Source organism: Syngnathus scovelli, chromosome 4 (genome assembly GCF_024217435.2).
Source record: "Syngnathus scovelli strain Florida chromosome 4, RoL_Ssco_1.2, whole genome shotgun sequence".
NCBI classification, from domain to species: domain Eukaryota; kingdom Metazoa; phylum Chordata; class Actinopteri; order Syngnathiformes; family Syngnathidae; genus Syngnathus; species Syngnathus scovelli.
Window position 1 is genome coordinate 1,316,087 of NC_090850.1, and position 26,444 is coordinate 1,342,530.

A 26,444-nucleotide genomic window follows, 5' to 3' on the forward strand; every position below is an offset into this window, starting at 1 on the left:
CGCCACACTGGAAGTGGGGGTCAAGGGGGTGAATATGGTAAGCATAAGGTGAACAAAGTGAATAAAGTTGGAATGGGTTGAATCGGTTCAAAAATGTAGAAATTAGAGTAGAAAAACAAAATTGCAGAGAATTTTTGGTAAGTGGGAAGTTGTGGAATAGGAAGGCAAAAGATGAACAGTTGAAAGTTGGAACGAATTGAATCGGTTAAAAAATGTAGAAGTTAGAGCAAATGTTGAATCCTAATAGAGAATGAATGGGAATTAAAAGAAAAAAAAATTGCACCAAAATTTTTTGAAATTTGGAACAAAAGGAAAAAAAACGGCTTCAGGAGGTTCACTTTTGGGGTTAAAATGTTGAAACGGGTTTAATCGGGCAAAATTTGCAAAAGTTAGTGCAAATGTATGTATTTAGGGCACTTAATGTTGAAATATGGTCACTTCCGGTCTATTTGGGTCACTTCCGGTTTGATTAGAGGCACTTCCGGTCTACCTGAGGTCACTTCCGGTTTATTTGGGGTCACTTCCGGTTTAAAAAGGTCACTTCCGGTTTGATTTGGGGTCACTTCCGGTTTGATTTGGGGTCACTTCCGGTTTACCTGAGGTCACTTCCGGTTCATTTGGGGTCAATTCCGGTTTGATTTGGGGCACTTCCAGTTCATTCCGGGTTCATTGGGGCACTTCAGGGTCAATCCAAGATGGCCGCCACTCTGGAAGTGGGGGTCAAGGGTTGAATTGTGAAAGCATAGTGGAAGTGGGGGTGAAGGGGGTGAATATGGTAAGCATAAGTTGAACAAAGTGAATAAAGTTGGAATGGGTTGAATCGGTTGAAAAATGTAGAAATTAGAAGGGCAAAACTAAATTTTTGGAAAATTTGGTGTGAATTTCAAAATTGAAAATTTGGAAATTTTGGTAAGTGGGAAGGTGTGGAATAGGTAGGCAAAAGATGAACAGTTGAAAGTTGGAACGAGTTGAATCGGTGAAAAAATGTAGAAATTAGAAGTGAAAAATTAAATTTTGTGAAATTTTGCAAAATTTTGTGCAAATTTTAAAAGTGAAAACGTGAAATTTTTGAATTTGGCAAGTTTGGGAATGTCCCCAATGTGATTTGAATGTGTTGAATTAAGTGAATTTCAAACTGGAGCAACGTAAATGTGAAATGTTGAATCTGCCATTAAGAATGAATGGGGAAGAATTTGCCGGAATTTTGTGAATTTTGCGAAAACGGAAAATTTTTCGAACGAAAAAAATGTAAGCACCCGTGTCATGAATATTTGGAATCAGTGAAAAGTGGAATGGAGTGAATCGGTTGAAGTATGTGAAAGTAGTTAACGGACAAAAAAGTGAGCGGAATAAGTAGAATAATAATAATAACTAGAATTTGCAATTCCTGAAGAAATTGCGTGTGAAGGTGAAGAGGTTGAATAAATACTTGGGGAATGTTGCAGAATGATGTTGAAAAGAGTTGAATCGGTTGAAAAATGTAGAAATTACAAGGGAAAAAGGAAATTTGGGAAAATTGGGTGTGAATTTCAAAATTGAAAATTTGGAATTTTGGGTAAGTGGGAAGTTGTGGAATAGGTAGGAAAATGATGAACAGTTGAAAGGTGGAATGGGTTGAATAAGTTGAAAATGTAGAAATTAGAGTAGAAAAACAAAATTGTAGAGAATTTTTGGTAAGTGGGAAGTTGTGGAATAGGAAGGCAAAAGAGGAACAGTTGAAAGTTGGAACGAGTTGAATCGGTTAAAAAATGTAGAAGTTAGAGCAAATCTTGAATCCTAATAGAGAATGAATGGGAATTAAAAGAAAAAAAAATTGCACCAAAAGTTTCTGAAATTTGGAACAAAAGGAAAGAAACGGCTTCAGGAGGTTCACTTTTGGGGTTAAAATGTTGAAATGGGTTTAATCGGGCAAAATTTGCAAAAGTTAGCGCAAATGTAGGTAATTAGGGCACTTAATGTTGAAATATGGTCATTTCCGGTTTGATTTGGGTCACTTCCGGTTTGATTAGAGGCACTTCCGGTCTAGCTCAGGTCACTTCCGGTTTATTTGGGGTCACTTCCGGTTTAAAAAGGGCACTTCCGGTTGAAAAAGGTCACTTCCGGTTTGATTTGGGGTCACTTCCGGTTTGATTTGGGGTCACTTCCGGTTTACCTGAGGTCACTTCCGGTTCATTTGGGGTCAATTCCGGTTTGATTTGGGGCACTTCCAGTTCATTCCGGGTTCATTGGGGCACTTCAGGGTCAATCCAAGATGGCCGCCACTCTGGAAGTGGGGGTCAAGGGTTGAATTGTGGAAGTGGGGGTGAAGGGGGTGAATATGGTAAGCATAAGGTGAACAAAGTGAATAAAGTTGGAATGGGTTGAATCGGTTGAAAAATGTAGAAATTAGAAGGGAAAAAACTAAATTTTGGGAAAATTTGGTGTGAATTTCAAAATTGAAAATTTGGAAATTTTGCTAAGTGGGAAGGTGTGGAATAGGTAGGCAAAAGATGAACAGTTGAAAGTTGGAACGAGTTGAATCGGTGGAAAAATGTAGAAACTAGAAGTGAAAAACTAAATTTTGTGAAATTTTGCAAAATTTTGTGCAAATTTTAAAAGTGAAAACGTGAAATTTTTGAATTTGGCAAGTTTGGGAATGTCCCCAATGTGATTTGAATGTGTTGAAATAAGTGAATTTCAAACTGGAACAACAAAAATGTGAAATGTTGAATCTGCCATTAAGAATGAATGGGGAAAAAAATGCCACAAAATCGTGAATTTTGTGAAAACGGAAAATTTTTCGAACAAAAAAAATGTAAGCAGCCGTGTCATGAATATTTGGAATAAGTGAAAAGTGGAACGGAGTGAATCGGTTGAAGTATGTGGAAGGAGTTAAGCGTCAAAAAAGTGAGCGGAATAAGTAGAATAATAATAATAATAATAATAATAATAATAAAGGACAGCAATAACAATAGTGTGAAGGTCTTCACCTTCACACTAATAATAATAATAATAATAAAGGACAGCAATAACAATAGTGTGAAGGTCTTCACCTTCACACTAACTAGAATTTGCAATTCCTGAAGAAATTGCGTGTGAAGGTGAAGAGGTTGAATAAATACTTGGGGAATGCTGCAGAATGATGTTGAAAAGAGTTGAATCGGTTGAAAAATGTAGAAATTACAAGGGAAAAAGGAAATTTGGGAAAATTGGGTGTGAATTTCAAAATTGAAAATTTGGAATTTTGGGTAAGTGGGAAGTTGTGAAATAGGTAGGAAAATGATGAACAGTTGAAAGGTGGAATGAGTTGAATAAGTTGAAAATGTAGAAATTAGAGTAGAAAAACAAAATTGTAGAGAATTTTTGGTAAGTGGGAAGTTGTGGAATAGGAAGGCAAAAGAGGAACAGTTGAAAGTTGGAACGAGTTGAATCAGTTAAAAAATGTAGAAGTTAGAGCAAATCTTGAATCCTAATAGAGAATGAATGGGAATTAAAAGAAAAAAAAATGCACCAAAAGTTTCTGAAATTTGGAACAAAAGGAAAAAAACGGCTTCAGGAGGTTCACTTTTGGGGTTAAAATGTTGAAATGGGTTTAATCGGGCAAAATTTGCAAAAGTTAGCGCAAATGTAGGTAATTAGGGCACTTAATGTTGAAATATGGTCATTTCCGGTTTGATTTGGGTCACTTCCGGTTTGATTAGAGGCACTTCCGGTCTAGCTCAGGTCACTTCCGGTTTATTTGGGGTCACTTCCGGTTTAAAAAGGTCACTTCCGGTTGAAAAAGGTCACTTCCGGTTTGATTTGGGGTCACTTCCGGTTTGATTTGGGGTCACTTCCGGTTTACCTGAGGTCACTTCCGGTTCATTTGGGGTCAATCCCGGTTTGATTTGGGGCACTTCCAGTTCATTCCGCGTACATTGGGGCACTTCAGGGTCAATCCAAGATGGCCGCCACTCTGGAAGTGGGGGTCAAGGGTTGAATTGTGGAAGTGGGGGTGAAGGGGGTGAATATGGTAAGCATAAGGTGAACAAAGTGAATAAAGTTGGAATGGGTTGAATCGGTCGAAAAATATAGAAATTAGAAGGGAAAAACTAAATTTTTGGAAAATTTGGTGTGAATTTCAAAATTGAAAATTTGGAAATTTTGCTAAGTGGGAAGGTGTGGAATAGGTAGGCAAAAGATGAACAGTTGAAAGTTGGAACGAGTTGAATCGGTGGAAAAATGTAGAAGTTAGAAGTGAAAAACTAAATTTAGTGAAATTTTGCAAAATTTTGTGCAAATTTTAAAAGTGAAAACGTGAAATTTGTGAATTTGGCAAGTTTGGGAATGTCCCAAATGTGATTTGAATGTGTTGAAATAAGTGAATTTCAAACTGGAACAACAAAAATGTGAAATGTTGAATCTGCCATTAAGAATGAATGGGGAAGAATTTGCCGGAATTTTGTGAATTTTGCGAAAACGGAAAATTTTTTGAACGAAAAAAATGTAAGCACCCGTGTCATGAATATTTGGAATCAGTGAAAAGTGGAATGGAGTGAATCGGTTAAAGTATGTGGAAGTAGTTAACGGACAAAAAAGTGAGCGGAATAAGTAGAATAATAATAATAATAACTAGAATTTGCAATTCCTGAAGAAATTGCGTGTGAAGGTGAAGAGGTTGAATAAATACTTGGGGAATGTTGCAGAATGATGTTGAAAAGGGTTGAATCGGTTGAAAAATGTAGAAATTACAAGGGAAAAAGGAAATTTGGGAAAATTGGGTGTGAGTTACAAAATTGAAAATTTGGAATTTTGGGTAAGTGGGAAGTTGTGGAATAGGTAGGAAAATGATGAACAGTTGAAAGGTCGAATGGGTTGAATAAGTTGAAAAATGTAGAAATTAGATTAGAAAAACAAAATTGTAGAGAATTTTTGGTAAGTGGGTAGTTGTGGAATAGGAAGGCAAAAGAAGAACAGTTCAAAGTTGGAACAAGTTGAATCGGTTAAAAAATGTAGAAGTTAGAGCAAATCTTGAATCCTAATAGAGAATGAATGGGAATTAAAAGAAAAAAAATTGCACCAAAATTTTTTGAAATTTGGAACAAAAGGAAAAAAAACAGCTTTAGGAGGTTCACTTTTGGGGTTAAAATGTTGAAATGGGTTTAATCGGGCAAAATTTGCAAAAGTTAGCGCAAATGTAGGTATTTAGGGCACTTAATGTTGAAATATGGTCACTTCCGGTTTGATTTGGGTCACTTCCGGTCTATTTGGGTCACTTCCGGTTTGATTAGAGGCACTTCCGGTCTAGCTGAGGTCACTTCCGGTTTATTTAGGGTCACTTTCGGTTTTAAAAGGTCACTTCCGGTTTGATTTGGGGTCACTTCCGGTTTGATTTGGGGTAACTTCCGGTTTACCTGAGGTCACTTCCGGTTCATTTGGGGTCAATTCCGGTTTGATTTGGGGCACTTCCGGTTCATTCCGAGTTCATTGGGGCACTTCAGGGTCAATCCAAGATGGCCGCCACTCTGGAAGTGGGGGTCAAGGGTTGAATTGTGGAAGTGGGGGTGAAGGGGGTGAATATGGTAAGCATAAGGTGAACAAAGTGAATAAAGTTGGAATTGGTTGAATCGGTTGAAAAATGTAGAAATTAGAAGGGAAAAACTAAATTTTTGGAAAATTTGGTGTCAATTTCAAAATTGAAAATTTGGAAATTTTGCTAAGTGGGAAGGTGTGGAATAGGTAGGCAAAAGATGAACAGTTGAAAGTTGGAACGAGTTGAATCGGCGGAAAAATGTAGAAATTAGAAGTGAAAAACTGAATTTAGCGAAATTTTGCAAAATTTTGTGCAAATTTTAAAAGTGAAAACGTGAAATTTTTGAATTTGGCAAGTTTGGGAATGTCCCCAATGTGATTTGAATGTGTTGAAATAAGTGAATTTCAAACTGGAACAACAAAAATGTGAAATGTTGAATCTGCCATTAAGAATGAATGGGGAAAAAATTGCCATAAAATCGTGAATTTTGTGAAAACGGAAAAATTTTTGAACGAAAAAAATGTAAGCACCTATGTCATGAATATTTGGAATAAGTGAAAAGTGGAACGGAGTCAATCGGTTGAAGTATGTGGAAGTAGTTAACGGACAAAAAAGTGAGCGGAATAAGTAGAATAATAATAATAACTAGAATTTGCAATTCCTGAAGAAATTGCGTGTGAAGGTGAAGAGGTTGAATAAATACTTGGGGAATGCTGCAGAATGATGTTGAAAAGAGTTGAATCGGTTGAAAAATGTAGAAATTACAAGGGAAAAAGGAAATTTGGGAAAATTGGGTGTGAATTTCAAAATTGAAAATTTGGAATTTTGGGTAAGTGGGAAGTTGTGAAATAGGTAGGAAAATGATGAACAGTTGAAAGGTGGAATGGGTTGAATAAGTTGAAAATGTAGAAATTAGAGTAGAAAAACAAAATTGTAGAGAATTTTTGGTAAGTGGGAAGTTGTGGAATAGGAAGGCAAAAGAGGAACAGTTGAAAGTTGGAACGAGTTGAATCAGTTAAAAAATGTAGAAGTTAGAGCAAATCTTGAATCCTAATAGAGAATGAATGGGAATTAAAAGAAAAAAAAATGCACCAAAAGTTTCTGAAATTTGGAACAAAAGGAAAAAAACGGCTTCAGGAGGTTCACTTTTGGGGTTAAAATGTTGAAATGGGTTTAATCGGGCAAAATTTGCAAAAGTTAGCGCAAATGTAGGTAATTAGGGCACTTAATGTTGAAATATGGTCATTTCCGGTTTGATTTGGGTCACTTCCGGTTTGATTAGAGGCACTTCCGGTCTAGCTCAGGTCACTTCCGGTTTATTTGGGGTCACTTCCGGTTTAAAAAGGTCACTTCCGGTTGAAAAAGGTCACTTCCGGTTTGATTTGGGGTCACTTCCGGTTTGATTTGGGGTCACTTCCGGTTTACCTGAGGTCACTTCCGGTTCATTTGGGGTCAATCCCGGTTTGATTTGGGGCACTTCCAGTTCATTCCGCGTACATTGGGGCACTTCAGGGTCAATCCAAGATGGCCGCCACTCTGGAAGTGGGGGTCAAGGGTTGAATTGTGGAAGTGGGGGTGAAGGGGGTGAATATGGTAAGCATAAGGTGAACAAAGTGAATAAAGTTGGAATGGGTTGAATCGGTCGAAAAATATAGAAATTAGAAGGGAAAAACTAAATTTTTGGAAAATTTGGTGTGAATTTCAAAATTGAAAATTTGGAAATTTTGCTAAGTGGGAAGGTGTGGAATAGGTAGGCAAAAGATGAACAGTTGAAAGTTGGAACGAGTTGAATCGGTGGAAAAATGTAGAAATTAGAAGTGAAAAACTAAATTTAGTGAAATTTTGCAAAATTTTGTGCAAATTTTAAAAGTGAAAACGTGAAATTTGTGAATTTGGCAAGTTTGGGAATGTCCCAAATGTGATTTGAATGTGTTGAAATAAGTGAATTTCAAACTGGAACAACAAAAATGTGAAATGTTGAATCTGCCATTAAGAATGAATGGGGAAGAATTTGCCGGAATTTTGTGAATTTTGCGAAAACGGAAAATTTTTTGAACGAAAAAAATGTAAGCACCCGTGTCATGAATATTTGGAATCAGTGAAAAGTGGAATGGAGTGAATCGGTTGAAGTATGTGGAAGTAGTTAACGGACAAAAAAGTGAGCGGAATAAGTAGAATAATAATAATAACTAGAATTTGCAATTCCTGAAGAAATTGCGTGTGAAGGTGAAGAGGTTGAATAAATACTTGGGGAATGTTGCAGAATGATGTTGAAAAGAGTTGAATCGGTTGAAAAATGTAGAAATTACAAGGGAAAAAGGAAATTTGGGAAAATTGGGTGTGAATTTCCAAATTGAAAATTTGGAATTTTGGGTAAGTGGGAAGTTGTGGAATAGGTAGGAAAATGATGAACAGTTGAAAGGTGGAATGGGTTGAATAAGTTGAAAATGTAGAAATTAGAGTAGAAAAACAAAATTGTAGAGAATTTTTGGTAAGTGGGAAGTTGTGGAATAGGAAGGCAAAAGAGGAACAGTTGAAAGTTGGAACGAGTTGAATCGGTTAAAAAATGTAGAAGTTAGAGCAAATCTTGAATCCTAATAGAGAATGAATGGGAATTAAAAGAAAAAAAAATTGCACCAAAAGTTTCTGAAATTTGGAACAAAAGGAAAAAAACGGCTTCAGGAGGTTCACTTTTGGGGTTAAAATGTTGAAATGGGTTTAATCGGGCAAAATTTGCAAAAGTTAGCGCAAATGTAGGTATTTAGGGCACTTAATGTTGAAGTATGGTCATTTCCGGTTTGATTTGGGTCACTTCCGGTTTGATTAGAGGCACTTCCGGTCTAGCTGAGGTCACTTCAGGTTTATTTGGGGTCACTTCCGGTTGAAAAAGGTCACTTCCGGTTTGATTTGGGGTCACTTCCGGTTTGATTTGGCGTCACTTCCGGTTTACCTGTGGTCACTTCCGGTTCATTTGGGGTCACTTCCGTTTTGATTTTGGTCACTTCCGGTCTATTTGGGTCACTTCCGGTTTGATAAGAGGCACTTCCGGTCTAGCTGAGGTCACTTCTGGTTTATTTGGGGTCACTTCCGGTTTAAAAAGGTCACTTCCGGTTTGATTTGGGGACACTTCCGGTTTTAAAAGGTCACTTCCGGTTTGATTTGGGGTCACTTCCGATTTACCTAAGGTCACTTCCGGTTCATTTGGGGTCACTTCCGGTTTGATTTGGGTCACTTCCGGTCTATTTGAGTCACTTCCGGTTTGAATAGAGGCACTTCCGGTCTAGCTGAGGTCACTTCCGGTTTATTTGTGGTCACTTCCGGTTTAAAAAGGTCACTTCCGGTTTAAAAATGTCACTTCCGGTTTGATTTGGGGTCACTTCCGGTTTACCTGAGGTCACTTCCGGTTCATTTGGGGTCACTTCCGGTTTGATTTGGGTCACTTCCGGTCTATTTAGGTCACTTCCGGTTTGATTAGAGGCACTTCCGGGCTATTTAGGTCACTTCCGGTTTGATTAGAGGCACTTCCGGTCTAGCTGAGGTCACTTCCGGTTTATTTGGGGTCACTTCCGGTTTAAAAAGGTCACTTCCGGTTTGATTTGGGGTCACTTCCGGTTTGATTTGGGGTCACTTCCGGTTTACCTGAGGTCACTTCCGGTTCATTTGGGGTCAATTCCGGTTTGATTTGGGGCACTTCCAGTTCATTCCGGGTTCATTGGGGCACTTCAGGGTCAATCCAAGATGGCCGCCACTCTGGAAGTGGGGGTCAAGGGTTGAATTGTGGAAGTGGGGGTGAAGGGGGTGAATATGGTAAGCATAAGGTGAACAAAGTGAATAAAGTTGGAATGGGTTGAATCGGTTGAAAAATGTAGAAATTAGAAGGGAAAAACTAAATTTTGGGAAAATTTGGTGTGAATTTCAAAATTGAAAATTTGGAAATTTTGCTAAGTGGGAAGGTGTGGAATAGGTAGGCAAAAGATGAACAGTTGAAAGTTGGAACGAGTTGAATCGGTGGAAAAATGTAGAAACTAGAAGTGAAAACCTAAATTTTGTGAAATTTTGCAAAATTTTGTGCAAATTTTAAAAGTGAAAACGTGAAATTTTTGAATTTGGCAAGTTTGGGAATGTCCCCAATGTGATTTGAATGTGTTGAAATAAGTGAATTTCAAACTGGAACAACAAAAATGTGAAATGTTGAATCTGCCATTAAGAATGAATGGGGAAAAAAATGCCACAAAATCGTGAATTTTGTGAAAACGGAAAATTTTTCGAACAAAAAAAATGTAAGCAGCCGTGTCATGAATATTTGGAATAAGTGAAAAGTGGAACGGAGTGAATCGGTTGAAGTATGTGGAAGGAGTTAAGCGTCAAAAAAGTGAGCGGAATAAGTAGAATAATAATAATAATAAAGGACAGCAATAACAATAGTGTGAAGGTCTTCACCTTCACACTAATAACTAGAATTTGCAATTCCTGAAGAAATTGCGTGTGAAGGTGAAGAGGTTGAATAAATACTTGGGGAATGTTGCAGAATGATGTTGAAAAGGGTTGAATCGGTTGAAAAATGTAGAAATTACAAGGGAAAAAGGAAATTTGGGAAAATTGGGTGTGAGTTACAAAATTGAAAATTTGGAATTTTGGGTAAGTGGGAAGTTGTGGAATAGGTAGGAAAATGATGAACAGTTGAAAGGTCGAATGGGTTGAATAAGTTGAAAAATGTAGAAATTAGATTAGAAAAACAAAATTGTAGAGAATTTTTGGTAAGTGGGTAGTTGTGGAATAGGAAGGCAAAAGAAGAACAGTTCAAAGTTGGAACAAGTTGAATCGGTTAAAAAATGTAGAAGTTAGAGCAAATCTTGAATCCTAATAGAGAATGAATGGGAATTAAAAGAAAAAAAATTGCACCAAAATTTTTTGAAATTTGGAACAAAAGGAAAAAAAACAGCTTTAGGAGGTTCACTTTTGGGGTTAAAATGTTGAAATGGGTTTAATCGGGCAAAATTTGCAAAAGTTAGCGCAAATGTAGGTATTTAGGGCACTTAATGTTGAAATATGGTCACTTCCGGTTTGATTTGGGTCACTTCCGGTCTATTTGGGTCACTTCCGGTTTGATTAGAGGCACTTCCGGTCTAGCTGAGGTCACTTCCGGTTTATTTAGGGTCACTTTCGGTTTTAAAAGGTCACTTCCGGTTTGATTTGGGGTCACTTCCGGTTTGATTTGGGGTAACTTCCGGTTTACCTGAGGTCACTTCCGGTTCATTTGGGGTCAATTCCGGTTTGATTTGGGGCACTTCCGGTTCATTCCGAGTTCATTGGGGCACTTCAGGGTCAATCCAAGATGGCCGCCACTCTGGAAGTGGGGGTCAAGGGTTGAATTGTGGAAGTGGGGGTGAAGGGGGTGAATATGGTAAGCATAAGGTGAACAAAGTGAATAAAGTTGGAATTGGTTGAATCGGTTGAAAAATGTAGAAATTAGAAGGGAAAAACTAAATTTTTGGAAAATTTGGTGTCAATTTCAAAATTGAAAATTTGGAAATTTTGCTAAGTGGGAAGGTGTGGAATAGGTAGGCAAAAGATGAACAGTTGAAAGTTGGAACGAGTTGAATCGGCGGAAAAATGTAGAAATTAGAAGTGAAAAACTGAATTTAGCGAAATTTTGCAAAATTTTGTGCAAATTTTAAAAGTGAAAACGTGAAATTTTTGAATTTGGCAAGTTTGGGAATGTCCCCAATGTGATTTGAATGTGTTGAAATAAGTGAATTTCAAACTGGAACAACAAAAATGTGAAATGTTGAATCTGCCATTAAGAATGAATGGGGAAAAAATTGCCATAAAATCGTGAATTTTGTGAAAACGGAAAAATTTTTGAACGAAAAAAATGTAAGCACCTATGTCATGAATATTTGGAATAAGTGAAAAGTGGAACGGAGTCAATCGGTTGAAGTATGTGGAAGTAGTTAACGGACAAAAAAGTGAGCGGAATAAGTAGAATAATAATAATAACTAGAATTTGCAATTCCTGAAGAAATTGCGTGTGAAGGTGAAGAGGTTGAATAAATACTTGGGGAATGCTGCAGAATGATGTTGAAAAGAGTTGAATCGGTTGAAAAATGTAGAAATTACAAGGGAAAAGGAAATTTGGGAAAATTGGGTGTGAATTTCAAAACTGAAATTTTGGAATTTTGGGTAAGTGGGAAGTTGTGGAATAGGTAGGAAAAAGATGAACAGTTGAAAGGTGGAATGGGTTGAATAAGTTGAATGGGTTGAATAAGTTGAAAAAAGTAGAAATTAGAGTAGAAAACCAAAATTGAACAGTTGAAAGTTGGAACGAGTTGAATCGGTTAAAAAATGTAGAAGTTAGAGCAAATCTTGAATCCTAATAAAGAATGAATGGGAATTAAAAGAAAAAAAAATTGCGCCAAAATCTTTTGAAATTTGGAACAAAAGGAAAAAAAACGGCTTCAGGAGGTTCACTTTTGGGGTTAAAATGTAGAAACGGGTTTAATCGGTCAAAATTTGCAAAAGTTAGCACAAATGTAGGTATTTTGGGCACTTAATGTTGAAATATGGTCACTTCCGGTTTGATTTGGGTCACTTCCGGTCTATTTGGGTCACTTCCGGTTTGATTAGAGGCACTTCCGGTCCAGCTGAGGTCACTTCCGGTTGAAAAAGGTCACTTCCGGTTTGATTTGGGGTCACTTCCGGTTTGATTTGGGGTCACTTCCGGTTTACCTGAGGTCACTTCCGGTTCATTTGGGGTCAATTCCGGTTTGATTTGGGGCACTTCCAGTTCATTCCGGGTTCATTGGGGCACTTCAGGGTCAATCCAAGATGGCCGCCACTCTGGAAGTGGGGGTCAAGGGTTGAATTGTGGAAGTGGGGGTGAAGGGGGTGAATATGGTAAGCATAAGGTGAACAAAGTGAATAAAGTTGGAATGGGTTGAATCGGTTGAAAAATGTAGAAATTAGAAGGGAAAAACTAAATTTTGGGAAAATTTGGTGTGAATTTCAAAATTGAAAATTTGGAAATTTTGCTAAGTGGGAAGGTGTGGAATAGGTAGGCAAAAGATGAACAGTTGAAAGTTGGAACGAGTTGAATCGGTGGAAAAATGTAGAAACTAGAAGTGAAAAACTAAATTTTGTGAAATTTTGCAAAATTTTGTGCAAATTTTAAAAGTGAAAACGTGAAATTTTTGAATTTGGCAAGTTTGGGAATGTCCCCAATGTGATTTGAATGTGTTGAAATAAGTGAATTTCAAACTGGAACAACAAAAATGTGAAATGTTGAATCTGCCATTAAGAATGAATGGGGAAAAAAATGCCACAAAATCGTGAATTTTGTGAAAACGGAAAATTTTTCGAACAAAAAAAATGTAAGCAGCCGTGTCATGAATATTTGGAATAAGTGAAAAGTGGAACGGAGTGAATCGGTTGAAGTATGTGGAAGGAGTTAAGCGTCAAAAAAGTGAGCGGAATAAGTAGAATAATAATAATAATAATAATAATAAAGGACAGCAATAACAATAGTGTGAAGGTCTTCACCTTCACACTAACTAGAATTTGCAATTCCTGAAGAAATTGCGTGTGAAGGTGAAGAGGTTGAATAAATACTTGGGGAATGTTGCAGAATGATGTTGAAAAGAGTTGAATCGGTTGAAAAATGTAGAAATTACAAGGGAAAAAGGAAATTTGGGAAAATTGGGTGTGAATTTCAAAATTGAAAATTTGGAATTTTGGGTAAGTGGGAAGTTGTGGAATAGGTAGGAAAATGATGAACAGTTGAAAGGTGGAATGGGTTGAATAAGTTGAAAATGTAGAAATTAGAGTAGAAAAACAAAATTGTAGAGAATTTTTGGTAAGTGGGAAGTTGTGGAATAGGAAGGCAAAAGAGGAACAGTTGAAAGTTGGAACGAGTTGAATCGGTTAAAAAATGTAGAAGTTAGAGCAAATCTTGAATCCTAATAGAGAATGAATGGGAATTAAAAGAAAAAAAAATTGCACCAAAAGTTTCTGAAATTTGGAACAAAAGGAAAAAACGGCTTCAGGAGGTTCACTTTTGGGGTTAAAATGTTGAAATGGGTTTAATCGGGCAAAATTTGCAAAAGTTAGCGCAAATGTAGGTATTTAGGGCACTTAATGTTGAAATATGGTCATTTCCGGTTTGATTTGGGTCACTTCCGGTTTGATTAGAGGCACTTCCGGTCTAGCTCAGGTCACTTCCGGTTTATTTGGGGTCACTTCCGGTTTAAAAAGGTCACTTCCGGTTGAAAAAGGTCACTTCCGGTTTGATTTGGGGTCACTTCCGGTTTGATTTGGGGTCACTTCCGGTTTACCTGAGGTCACTTCCGGTTCATTTGGGGTCAATTCCGGTTTGATTTGGGGCACTTCCAGTTCATTCCGGGTTCATTGGGGCACTTCAGGGTCAATCCAAGATGGCCGCCACTCTGGAAGTGGGGGTCAAGGGTTGAATTGTGGAAGTGGGGGTGAAGGGGGTGAATATGGTAAGCATAAGGTGAACAAAGTGAATAAAGTTGGAATGGGTTGAATCGGTTGAAAAATGTAGAAATTAGAAGGGAAAAAACTAAATTTTGGGAAAATTTGGTGTGAATTTCAAAATTGAAAATTTGGAAATTTTGCTAAGTGGGAAGGTGTGGAATAGGTAGGCAAAAGATGAACAGTTGAAAGTTGGAACGAGTTGAATCGGTGGAAAAATGTAGAAACTAGAAGTGAAAAACTAAATTTTGTGAAATTTTGCAAAATTTTGTGCAAATTTTAAAAGTGAAAACGTGAAATTTTTGAATTTGGCAAGTTTGGGAATGTCCCCAATGTGATTTGAATGTGTTGAAATAAGTGAATTTCAAACTGGAACAACAAAAATGTGAAATGTTGAATCTGCCATTAAGAATGAATGGGGAAAAAAATGCCACAAAATCGTGAATTTTGTGAAAACGGAAAATTTTTCGAACAAAAAAAATGTAAGCAGCCGTGTCATGAATATTTGGAATAAGTGAAAAGTGGAACGGAGTGAATCGGTTGAAGTATGTGGAAGGAGTTAAGCGTCAAAAAAGTGAGCGGAATAAGTAGAATAATAATAATAATAATAATAATAATAAAGGACAGCAATAACAATAGTGTGAAGGTCTTCACCTTCACACTAATAACTAGAATTTGCAATTCCTGAAGAAATTGCGTGTGAAGGTGAAGAGGTTGAATAAATACTTGGGGAATGTTGCAGAATGATGTTGAAAAGAGTTGAATCGGTTGAAAAATGTAGAAATTACAAGGGAAAAAGGAAATTTGGGAAAATTGGGTGTGAGTTACAAAATTGAAAATTTGGAATTTTGGGTAAGTGGGAAGTTGTGGAATAGGTAGGAAAATGATGAACAGTTGAAAGGTAGAATGGGTTGAATAAGTTGAAAAATGTAGAAATTAGATTAGAAAAACAAAATTGTAGAGAATTTTTGGTAAGTGGGTAGTTGTGGAATAGGAAGGCAAAAGAAAAACAGTTCAAAGTTGGAACAAGTTGAATCGGTTAAAAAATGTAGAAGTTAGAGCAAATCTTGAATCCTAATAGAGAATGAATGGGAATTAAAAGAAAAAAAATTGCACCAAAATTTTTTGAAATTTGGAACAAAAGGAAAAAAACAGCTTTAGGAGGTTCACTTTTGGGGTTAAAATGTCGAAATGGGTTTAATCGGGCAAAATTTGCAAAAGTTAGCGCAAATGTAGGTATTTAGGGCACTTAATGTTGAAATATGGTCACTTCCGGTTTGATTTGGGTCACTTCCGGTCTATTTGGGTCACTTCCGGTTTGATTAGAGGCACTTCCGGTCTAGCTGAGGTCACTTCCGGTTTATTTGGGGTCACTTCCGGTTTAAAAAGGTCACTTCCGGTTTGATTTGGGGTCACTTCCGGTTTGATTTGGGGTCACTTCCGGTTTACCTGAGGTCACTTCCGGTTCATTTGGGGTCAATTCCGGTTTGATTTGGGGCACTTCCAGTTCATTCCGGGTTCATTGGGGCACTTCAGGGTCAATCCAAGATGGCCGCCACTCTGGAAGTGGGGGTCAAGGGTTGAATTGTGGAAGTGGGGGTGAAGGGGGTGAATATGGTAAGCATAAGGTGAACAAAGTGAATAAAGTTGGAATGGGTTGAATCGGTTGAAAAATGTAGAAATTAGAAGGGAAAAACTAAATTTTGGGAAAATTTGGTGTGAATTTCAAAATTGAAAATTTGGAAATTTTGCTAAGTGGGAAGGTGTGGAATAGGTAGGCAAAAGATGAACAGTTGAAAGTTGGAACGAGTTGAATCGGTGGAAAAATGTAGAAACTAGAAGTGAAAAACTAAATTTTGTGAAATTTTGCAAAATTTTGTGCAAATTTTAAAAGTGAAAACGTGAAATTTTTGAATTTGGCAAGTTTGGGAATGTCCCCAATGTGATTTGAATGTGTTGAAATAAGTGAATTTCAAACTGGAACAACAAAAATGTGAAATGTTGAATCTGCCATTAAGAATGAATGGGGAAAAAAATGCCACAAAATCGTGAATTTTGTGAAAACGGAAAATTTTTCGAACAAAAAAAATGTAAGCAGCCGTGTCATGAATATTTGGAATAAGTGAAAAGTGGAACGGAGTGAATCGGTTGAAGTATGTGGAAGGAGTTAAGCGTCAAAAAAGTGAGCGGAATAAGTAGAATAATAATAATAATAATAATAATAATAAAGGACAGCAATAACAATAGTGTGAAGGTCTTCACCTTCACACTAATAATAATAATAATAATAAAGGACAGCAATAACAATAGTGTGAAGGTCTTCACCTTCACACTAATAATAATAAAGGACAGCAATAACAATAGTGTGAAGGTCTTCACCTTCACACTAATAAAGGACAGCAATAACAATAGTGTGAAGGTCTTCACCTTCACACTAATAAAGGACAGCAATAACAATAGTGTGAAGGTCTTCACCTTCACACTAATAAAGGACAGCAATAACAATAGTGTGAAGGTCTTCACCTTCACACTAATAATAAAGGACAGCAATAACAATAGTGTGAAGGTCTTCACCTTCACACTAATAATAATAAAGGACAGCAATAACAATAGTGTGAAGGTCTTCACCTTCACACTAATAATAATAATAAAGGACAGCAATAACAATAGTGTGAAGGTCTTCACCTTCACACTAATAATAATAATAAAGGACAGCAATAACAATAGTGTGAAGGTCTTCACCTTCACACTAATAAAGGACAGCAATAACAATAGTGTGAAGGTCTTCACCTTCACACTAATAATAATAATAAAGGACAGCAATAACAATAGTGTGAAGGTCTTCACCTTCACACTAATAAAGGACAGCAATAACAATAGTGTGAAGGTCTTCACCTTCACACTAATAATAATAAAGGACAGCAATAACAATAGTGTGAAGGTCTTCACCTTCACACTAATAAAGGACAGCATTAACAATAGTGTGAAGGTCTTCACCTTCACACTAATAATAATAAAGGACAGCAATAACAATAGTGTGAAGGTCTTCACCTTCACACTAATAATAAAGGACAGCAATAACAATAGTGTGAAGGTCTTCACCTTCACACTAATAATAATAATAGAGAATGGTGTAGAATAACATATGTGTGAAGGCCATCGCCTTCACACAATAATAATAATAATAGAGAATGGTGTAGAATAACATATGTGTGAAGGCCATCGCCTTCACACAATAATAGAGAATGGTGTAGAATAACATATGTGTGAAGGCCATCGCCTTCACACAATAATAATAATAGAGAATGGTGTAGAATAACATATGTGTGAAGGCCATCGCCTTCACACAATAATAATAATAGAGAATGGTGTAGAATAACATATGTGTGAAGGCCATCGCCTTCACACAATAATAGAGAATGGTGTAGAATAACATATGTGTGAAGGCCATCGCCTTCACACAATAATAATAATAGAGAATGGTGTAGAATAACATATGTGTGAAGGCCATCGCCTTCACACAATAATAATAATAGAGAATGGTGTAGAATAACATATGTGTGAAGGCCATCGCCTTCACACAATAATAATAATAGAGAATGGTGTAGAATAACATATGTGTGAAGGCCATCGCCTTCACACAATAATAATAGAGAATGGTGTAGAATAACATATGTGTGAAGGCCATCGCCTTCACACAATAATAATAATAGAGAATGGTGTAGAATAACATATGTGTGAAGGCCATCGCCTTCACACAATAATAATAATAGAGAATGGTGTAGAATAACATATGTGTGAAGGCCATCGCCTTCACACAATAATAATAATAATAATAGAGAATGGTGTAGAATAACATATGTGTGAAGGCCATCGCCTTCACACAATAATAATAATAATAGAGAATGGTGTAGAATAACATATGTGTGAAGGCCATCGCCTTCACACAATAATAATAGAGAATGGTGTAGAATAACATATGTGTGAAGGCCATCGCCTTCACGCAATAATAGAGAATGGTGTAGAATAACATATGTGTGAAGGCCATCGCCTTCACACAATAATAATAGAGAATGGTGTAGAATAACATATGTGTGAAGGCCATCGCCTTCACACAATAATAATAGTAATAGGGAATGGTGTAGAATAACATATGTGTGAAGGCCATCGCCTTCACACAATAATAATAGAGAATGGTGTAGAATAACATATGTGTGAAGGCCATCGCCTTCACACAATAATAGAGAATGGTGTAGAATAACATATGTGTGAAGGCCATCGCCTTCACACAATAATAATAGAGAATGGTGTAGAATAACATATGTGTGAAGGCCATCGCCTTCACACAATAATAATAGAGAATGGTGTAGATTCTACACCATAGTGTAGAATATGTTATTCTACACTGTAGAATAACATATGTGTGAAGGCCATCGCCTTCACACAAAAAGGCTTGCAATATTTCAGTTGATTTTTAATGAGTCCAGAATGTATGACATTTTTGTTTTTTTAATTGCATTTCAGAAAATAAAGAACTTTATGACAATATTTGGTCCGATCACGCAACCGCAGCGCGCCGGGTGCTCACTGTCACATTGCTTTTAGAGTGTCTTTGTGTTTTAGGATGGCTTTACTGCTCCCACTTGCTTTCTTTGGAGGCATGATTCGGGGTTAATACAATCCTCAAAGTAACGAAAATACAATAACGAACGGAGTCAGTCGGCATCCGGGCCGCGTGGTCGGGTTTTCTCGGGTCCTCTCGGGTCCTCTCGGCTCTTCTCGCGAGGTTCGACCTCCGAATTTTGTTCAACAACCGAAGTAAAAAAAATCTCGAACCGGGACGTTCGAAAACCGAAGTTTGACTGTATGTGTTTAGAACTCGTTTATTATTATAACAATTCCTTTATAACAAGGTACAATAACAACACTGTAAATATGTTTTTAGAACTCATTATTAAAGCAACTTTTTTATAACAAGGTACAAGTGTACGTACTGCAATTGTGTGGGCACTCCTTGCCTTCTGCTGGCGTGTGGGCAACTTTCGAGCCATAATTCCTCAATTTAGAATTTTTGTTTAGAGTTTTTGAATTTTTTTTGGGGGGGGGGGGGAATTCCGCAATGTACTGAAGCTGCGATAACTGAACCACGATGTAGCGAGGTAAAATAAATAAAAACAAACTGACGAGACAACAAGGAACACCTGGACAAAACACAATGGGTTGGAGGGAGCTGATTGGGTAACACGAGTGATTAGTTAAGTTAAAGTTAAAGTCCCAATGATCATCGTCACACACACATCTGGGTGTGGTGAAATTTGTCCTCTGCATTTAACCCATCCCCATGTGATTTTGATCCATCCCCTGGGGGAGAGGGGAGCAGTGAGCAGCAGCGGTGCTGCGCTCGGGAATCATTTGGTGATCTAACCCCCCAATTCCAACCCTTAATGCTGAGTGTCAAGCAGGGAGGCAATGGGTCCCATTTTTATAGTCTTTGGTATGACCCGGCCGGGGTTTGAACCCACAACCTTCCAGTCTCAGGGCGGACACTCTACTACTAGGCCACTGAGCTGGAAAACTAGTGCTAATGTACACAACAACCTAAGCAAAAAGACGCACAAAGGACACACAGCGAAATCATTAAACGAAATTCCATATCATAAACCAAATCGTCTTAGCCTAGCAAGCCAGACCCAATGCTGTACCAGTGATTTGGTCTGGTAGGTAGTTCCATCAAGCGCAATTCTCTGGTGGGGTAAACCTGAATAAACAAAGTTTGAAGGAACTAATCAGCAAAAAGGAAAATCCAAGCTTTTTTTAAAAATAAATATGCTGTCAGATGCTGGGATTTTAATGATGTGATTCAGATTAGTTAAATCTTATCATCTGGTTCTTTGAACTCAAACGTTTTGTGGTTTCTATCAGTGACGTGCGGTGAGGTTCATGACGTCACCCCCCGGTACAATTCGTCCGGCACCTAACTGTGTCACAAAAAAGGTTGGGGAACGCTGTTCTAGTGTGGCTTATTCATTATTTAATTTAATGCTCCCAAGTCCCATTGTCCGAATCAAACCTTTTAACTCCGGAGTTGGTCTTCCTTTACTGATGACCTCCTGCTTTGACCAAAAATCCATAGTTGAAAATCGTTTGGATATGTAATCCTCCATTGTAAAACATAATGTAAAAACAGAGAAGAAAAAAAAAAGGAATTTAAAACGAAATAAATGGACGACTGCTCCTCAGTTGTTCACTGTAAATTTGAACTGGAGATCTCTTATTCCACAGGTAGGCGCATGAAGCATCCCGGGATCACTAGCACCCCCTGCCATAAGGCTGGAGAACCTTTTTTTCGTCTCTTTTCAAAGCCGTTTTGTTCATTTAAAGAAACACGACGTTACAGACAGATGACAAAAAACACTAGATACATCAGCTTAACTACGGAAATTAGTTAATATAGCCACAGTGTTTGAACACTTAAACAGCGACATAAAGACAGAGAGCAGTTCAGTCTAACTGCATTGCCTGTCAACATAGGCAGCCGTATGATTACGTAATCCTCAGAGGAGGCTAGGCAGAAGTTGGCTCCTCCGAGCGAATCGTCTTCGGTTTTAAAATAACTAAAAATTCAGCGGTTTTGGTTCAAAATGATACAAAACTATTGAAATTAAAAGGAAAATTACTTTATAATGAAAACAGTTGAATTTGTTTTTCCCCTTTTCATGATGGCAGGGGAGGCGTGCCTCCTCCGACCGCACGTCCCTGGTTTCTATTTATCTGATATGTTTCAGCAGAATCCTTTCACCTAACTAACGGTCGCCAGCAAATGTATTTTGTTGTCTTGCTCGATGACTTATGTTTGGTGTGTTGCCAAGAGTACGGACCCATTACGTGCAGTTAGTTATGTAATGTGTGCCGTCTACTAGTGTTGCGTGACATCAGTGTCAGAGTCCAGGGAGGTGTTCTTTTCAGGTTCACAGGTGGCAGCCGTTAGCAGAGTGGCGGAGGTCTCAGGTGCAGCTCATCAGGCTCATTAGGGGAAGGCTTTTAAGGAGCGTGCTGCCAGCGGCTTGTTGCCTGATTGTCTGCCTATGTGGTCTCATCCACGGTTGTGCCTCTAGCTCCTTGATCTCGCTCCTAGTTCTCGCTATTGAATTCTCTGACCAAATATTGTGTGTTCCACACTCTTAGATTTCCTCCACGGACCATCGCCAAGATCCACTCCGCTCTGGCCGAACTCCTCACGCTCCGTCATCGCTGCTCCCGCTCCGTGCTCCTGGCTCAGCTCCTCACGCTCACCGTATCACCTCCATTAAAGACTCCTTACTCAATTCTTGACTTCCGAGTTGGTTTTCTGCATGTGGGTCAAAACAATCGCTAAAACAATGACAGAACAATCAGGCCAATCAGACTCAGCAGAGCCTCTCAGCCGAGCCCTCGCAGAGCAGCAATGTAAACTCCAGTCCCACAAGTCCACTCTCAAAGCCCTCCTGGAGCAGCAGCAACGAACCAACCTTCGTCTGGAACAAGCGACCAGATTGCTTCAAGATACCCAGGTCAGAGAAACCCCCTCGCCGCCAGCTGGCGCCGCGAGCACCTCAGTCTCGCAGCAGAGTCTGCACTTCGGTGAGGTTCGTTCCCCTCATCCGGAGAAATTCTCCGGAGAGGGTGGTAGTTGCGCTCTCCCCAGTCTTTTTCCCACGACGGAGCAAAGATCTAATTTATTTTGGGACTCCTCATGGGCAAGGCGCTAAGATGGGCAGAAGCCCGATTTTTGCAAGATGGCGGCGCGTGCACACGCAGCGGCCACTCTCTGTCCCGTATGGTGTTTTGTGAGTGTTTAATGAGTGTTTGTCCGAAGGTTTTATGTGTTCGTCTCATCGTAATACGTCGTGCTACAAGTGCAGCAGGCAGGTTCTGCTCGACATCGGCAAAAGTGGGTTTTGTGGTGTTCTGGACTTTGGTGCGGAGACATTAAAGGCGCTCGGACTGCTCCATCCTGGAGCGTCGCCGGACTCGCCTGCTATTCCTTCCCCGGTTGGACTGCGTCGAAAGCTCGGACTGCTCTGTCCTGGAGCATCGCCGGACTCGCCTGCTATTCCTCCCCTGGTTGGAATGCGTCGAAAGCGGTGTGCGAAGAGGCAGAAGAGGGGCCAGCGCGGAGGCGTCCGGCCCAGGCTGGCGGCCAACCCAGCTTGCCCGGCCATGCCTTCCATTCTCCTGGCGTATGTTCGTTTGCTGGACGACAAGATGGGTTTCGTTCGCCTGCTAGGATCCACGAACCGGACAGTGCGTGCCTGCTGTGTGCTTGTGTTCACTATGGCCTGGTTGACTGTCATCATTCCGGACTCTGCTGTGCATCTGGAGCGGCTGGCGTGCTATCACTCTTATTTATTCATTGATGTTGCCTTCTTGTTTTATTTTTCTTATGTTGTTTACTTGTATGTGCATTGTGAACTCTGTCTTGTCACCGTGGGATAGTGGGAAACGTAATTTCGATCTCTTTGTGTGTCTTGACATGTGAAGGAATTGACAATAAAGCAGTCTTTGACTTTGACTTTACTGACTACAGGCATTTTGGCTGTTCTTACGAAGAATTTTTGAGGGAATTTAAGCAGACCTTTTCGACCGAGACCGATCAGACTGGTGTGTCTCGCCCGTTATGGGGGCTTAGGCAAGGGAACTACCCTGTGTCAGATTTTTCCATTGAGTTTCGTACGCTAGCAGCCGCGTCCGGGTGAGGCCCTGTAGCCTTGAAAACGGCGTTCTTTCAAGCCTTGGATGAGTCCTTAAAGGACGAATTGGCAGTCCTGGAAGAACCAGACACTTTAATTCCCCTGGCCATTCGTTTGGATAATCGGATTAGGGAGAGACGGAGAAGCTCCCGATGGGAGCGAACAGAAGAAGATCACAGTCCTTTTTAGCCAGGCCCAGTCCGCCGGGGCGATCGCCTTGCCAGTCCTCTCCAGAGCCCGAGCCCATGCAGATTGGCCGGGCTCGACTATCTCCGGAGGAACTGCAGCGGCGCCAAGAGTCCCGACAATGTCTGTACTGCGGCTCCCCGGATCATTTCGTCACCAGCTGTCCGATTCGGCCAAAAGAGAGGGTCCGACGGTTGTGAGGGGAGGACCGCCGGACCATCCTCCGAGTATCAAGTCTCCTCGCTTCTCCCTACCCGCCATGATTTCTGTCCACAACCATAGCTACAAGCTATCCACGCTGGTCGACTCGGGGTGTGAAAGAAACCTGATCGACCAGGAATTCGTCTCCTGAGCCCAGATTGAGACGGAACCTCTCTCAATTCCTCTCTCTGTCTCTGCCCTGGATGGGAGGGGACCCAACGCACCAAACCCGCGGAGCTGCTCATTTCTGGCAACCATCGAGAACTTGTTTATTTTTTTGTCTTTCCAATCGGACAGTCAACCCTTGTCCTTGGGTTCCCCTGGCTCCAGAGTCACAACCCCCAGATCAACTGGTCAGAGCGCCATATCGAGTCCTGGTCCACCAAGTGCTTATCGTTTTGCCTTCAGTCTGCCGTGTCATCTCGCCCGCCCCTAGTGACACCCGAGGAACCGGCTTTGATCGATCTTTCACATGTTTCCGGAGAATACCATGACCTAAGTCAGGTTTTCAACAAGAGCAAGGCTTCGTCCTTACCACCTCATCGCCCCTACGATTGCGCCATAGAGCTTCTTCCCGGAGCCCCACTACCGTCCAGTAGGCTCAACAACATCTCAGGCACAGAAAGACAAGCTATGGAAACATACATTAATGAATCACTGGCCGCTGGCATCATTCGCCCTTCCTCCTCACCCCTGGGGGCAGGATTCTTCTTCGTGGGCAAGAAGGATAAAACTCTCCGCCCTTGCATTGACTACCGTGGCCTCAACCTCATCACAGTCAAGATCAGGTATCCCCTTCCTCTCATTTCATCAGCATTTGAACCAGTCCAGGAAGCCATCATCTTCACCAAGCTCGACCTCCGAAACACAGATCATTTGGTCAGGAGCCGCCAGGGAGATGAGTGGAAGACCGCTTTCAAGACTCCGCTAGGCCACTTTGAGTACCTCGTCATGCCCTTTGGACTTTGCAATGCCCCCGCAGTTTTTCAAGCCCTAGTCAATGATGTCCTCCGGGACTTTCTCAACATAGTCGTGTTTGTCTATCTGGATGACATTCTCATTTACTTGCGCAACCCCTCCAAACACCGCCGTCATGTCCGCCTGGTGCTACAGCGCCTCCTGGAGAACCGATTGTACATCAAGGCAGAGAAGTGGGAGTTCCACAATCCATCCGTCACCTTCTTAGGGTTCATCCTTGAGAGTGGACAGGTTCGGCCAGACCCTGATAAGATCAAAGCCGTCCTGGACTGGCCTGTTCCTGAGACCCGCAACCAAGTCCAACGCTTCCTCGGGTTTGCCAACTTTTATCGCCCTTTCATCCGTAATTACAGCCAGACAGCCGCTCCCCTAGCAGCACTGACATCAACCAAGACAACGTTCACCTGGAATCAAGAAGCCCAAGCCGCGTTCATTACTCTTAAAAAGAAGTTTTCTCAGGCACCTATACTCGTACATCCGGATCCCAAGAGAGACAACAATCAGACACTGACGGAAAGCTTCACCCCTATGCATTCTTCTCCCGACGTTTATCTCCAGCGGAGAGGAATTACGACGTAGGGGACAGAGAACTTCTGGCCATCAAGCTTGCGCTCGAAGAGTGGCGCCATTGGTTAGAGGGCACCGAACAACCCGTGTTGGTCTGGTCAGACCATAAGAACCTAGCCTAGCTACAGTCCGCGAAACGCCTGCATTCCCGACAGTCTCGCTAGTCCTTGTTTTTCTCTCGAACCGATTCGTCCATCTCTCATCGCTCAGGCTCCCAGAACACGAAACCAGACGCCTTGTCCCGACAATTCGCTCCCGGCGAGTCAGTGGAGGAACCAGCTCCCATACTTCCCCCCCAGTTGCATCGTAGGCTCCCTCTCCTGGGATGTCGAGGGGCTTGTTCAGGCTCAACTTCGGTAACCCGATCCAGTCCCGCTGGACTTTTACAGCCTCTCGCCATACCCAAACGTCCCTGGTCCTATATTGCGTTAGCTTTTGTGACAGGCCTGCCCGTATCACAGGGAATGACCACCATCCTCACCGTCGTCAACCACTTCTCCAAGTCATGCTATCTTGTACCGCTCAGAAAGCTCCCCTCGGCGTTCCAGACAGCTCAGCTTCTCGTCAAAACGTATTCCGTCTCCACGGCATCCCGCAGGAGATCCTGTCCGATCGAGGTCCCTAGTTCCTATCCCAAGTGTGGAAACAGTTCTGCTCAGCCCTCACGAGAGTCTCCCTGACATCGGGCTACCATCCCCAGACGAACAGGCATACCGGACGCATGAACCAGGAGCTCGAGGCCGCGCTCCGATGCCTTAACTCCGATAACCCGGCTGAGTGGAACAAGTATCTTCCATGGGTGGAGTATGAACACAATTCTCATGTCTCCGCTGCCACAGGACTCTCTCCGTTTGAAGTCACGCTAGGTTATCAACCGCTGCTGTTTCCGGCCGACGAGAGGGAGATCTCGGTCACTTCGGTTCGTCACTCCATACGATGCTGCAAGAACATCTGGTCCAACATTGTTAAGGCCCTTCACTGCTCTGTCGAGCAGAACTGCAAGTATGCCGACCGACGACGCACGCCCGCCCCGCTTTATTCCCCAGGTCAGAAGGTCTGGCTTTCGTCTCGGGACGTTCCCCTCAAGTTCGTGTCGCGGAAACTGTCCCCCCGCTTCATTGTATGAGATCCTAGCGATGATCAGTGCCTCGGCGGTCCGTCTCCGTCTTCCTCCAAGCCTCTGGATTCATCCCACCTTCCACGTCTCCCAGACTAAGCCGGTCGGGTCCAGCGCGCTCCTTCCCCCGGCCGTGCCCACGCCTCCTGCCCGGGATCCTGATGGGGACCTGGTCTACCCGGTCCAACAGATCGTGGACTCCCGTCGGCGGGGCCGTGGGTAGCAGTACCTCGTTGACTGGGAAGGGCTACGGTCCCGAGGACCGGTCTTGGCTGCCCGGTTCCTACATCTGTAATCCCTCCCTTATCTCTGACTACTGGTCATCGCTCCCGTCTTCCTCTTCTGGGCCGCCAGGGGACGGCCGTTAAGGGGGGAGGGGGGGGGGTGTCAGGGTCCAGGGAGGTGTTCTTTTCAGGTCCACAGATGGCAGCCGTTAGCAGAGTGGCGGAGGACTCAGGTGCGGCTCATCAGGCTCATTAGGGGAAGGCTTTTAAGGAGCGTGCTGCCAGCGGCTCATCGCCTGAGTGTCTGCCTATATGATCTCCTCCTCGGTTGTGCCTCTAGCTCCTTGATCTCGCTCCTAGTTCTCGCCATTGAATTAACTGACCAAATATTGTGTGTTCCACGCTCTTAGATTTCCTCCACGGACCATCTGGCCGAACTCCTCACGCTCCGTCATCGCTGC

At 41.1% G+C, this 26,444-nt stretch overlaps 1 protein-coding gene across 12 annotated transcripts in view; it reads right to left on the reverse strand.

The window, feature by feature from the left end:
- Positions 1-26,444, reverse strand: part of ano1a (anoctamin 1, calcium activated chloride channel a) — a 199,174-nt gene that overhangs the window by 61,190 nt on the left and 111,540 nt on the right. The window lies entirely within an intron of this gene.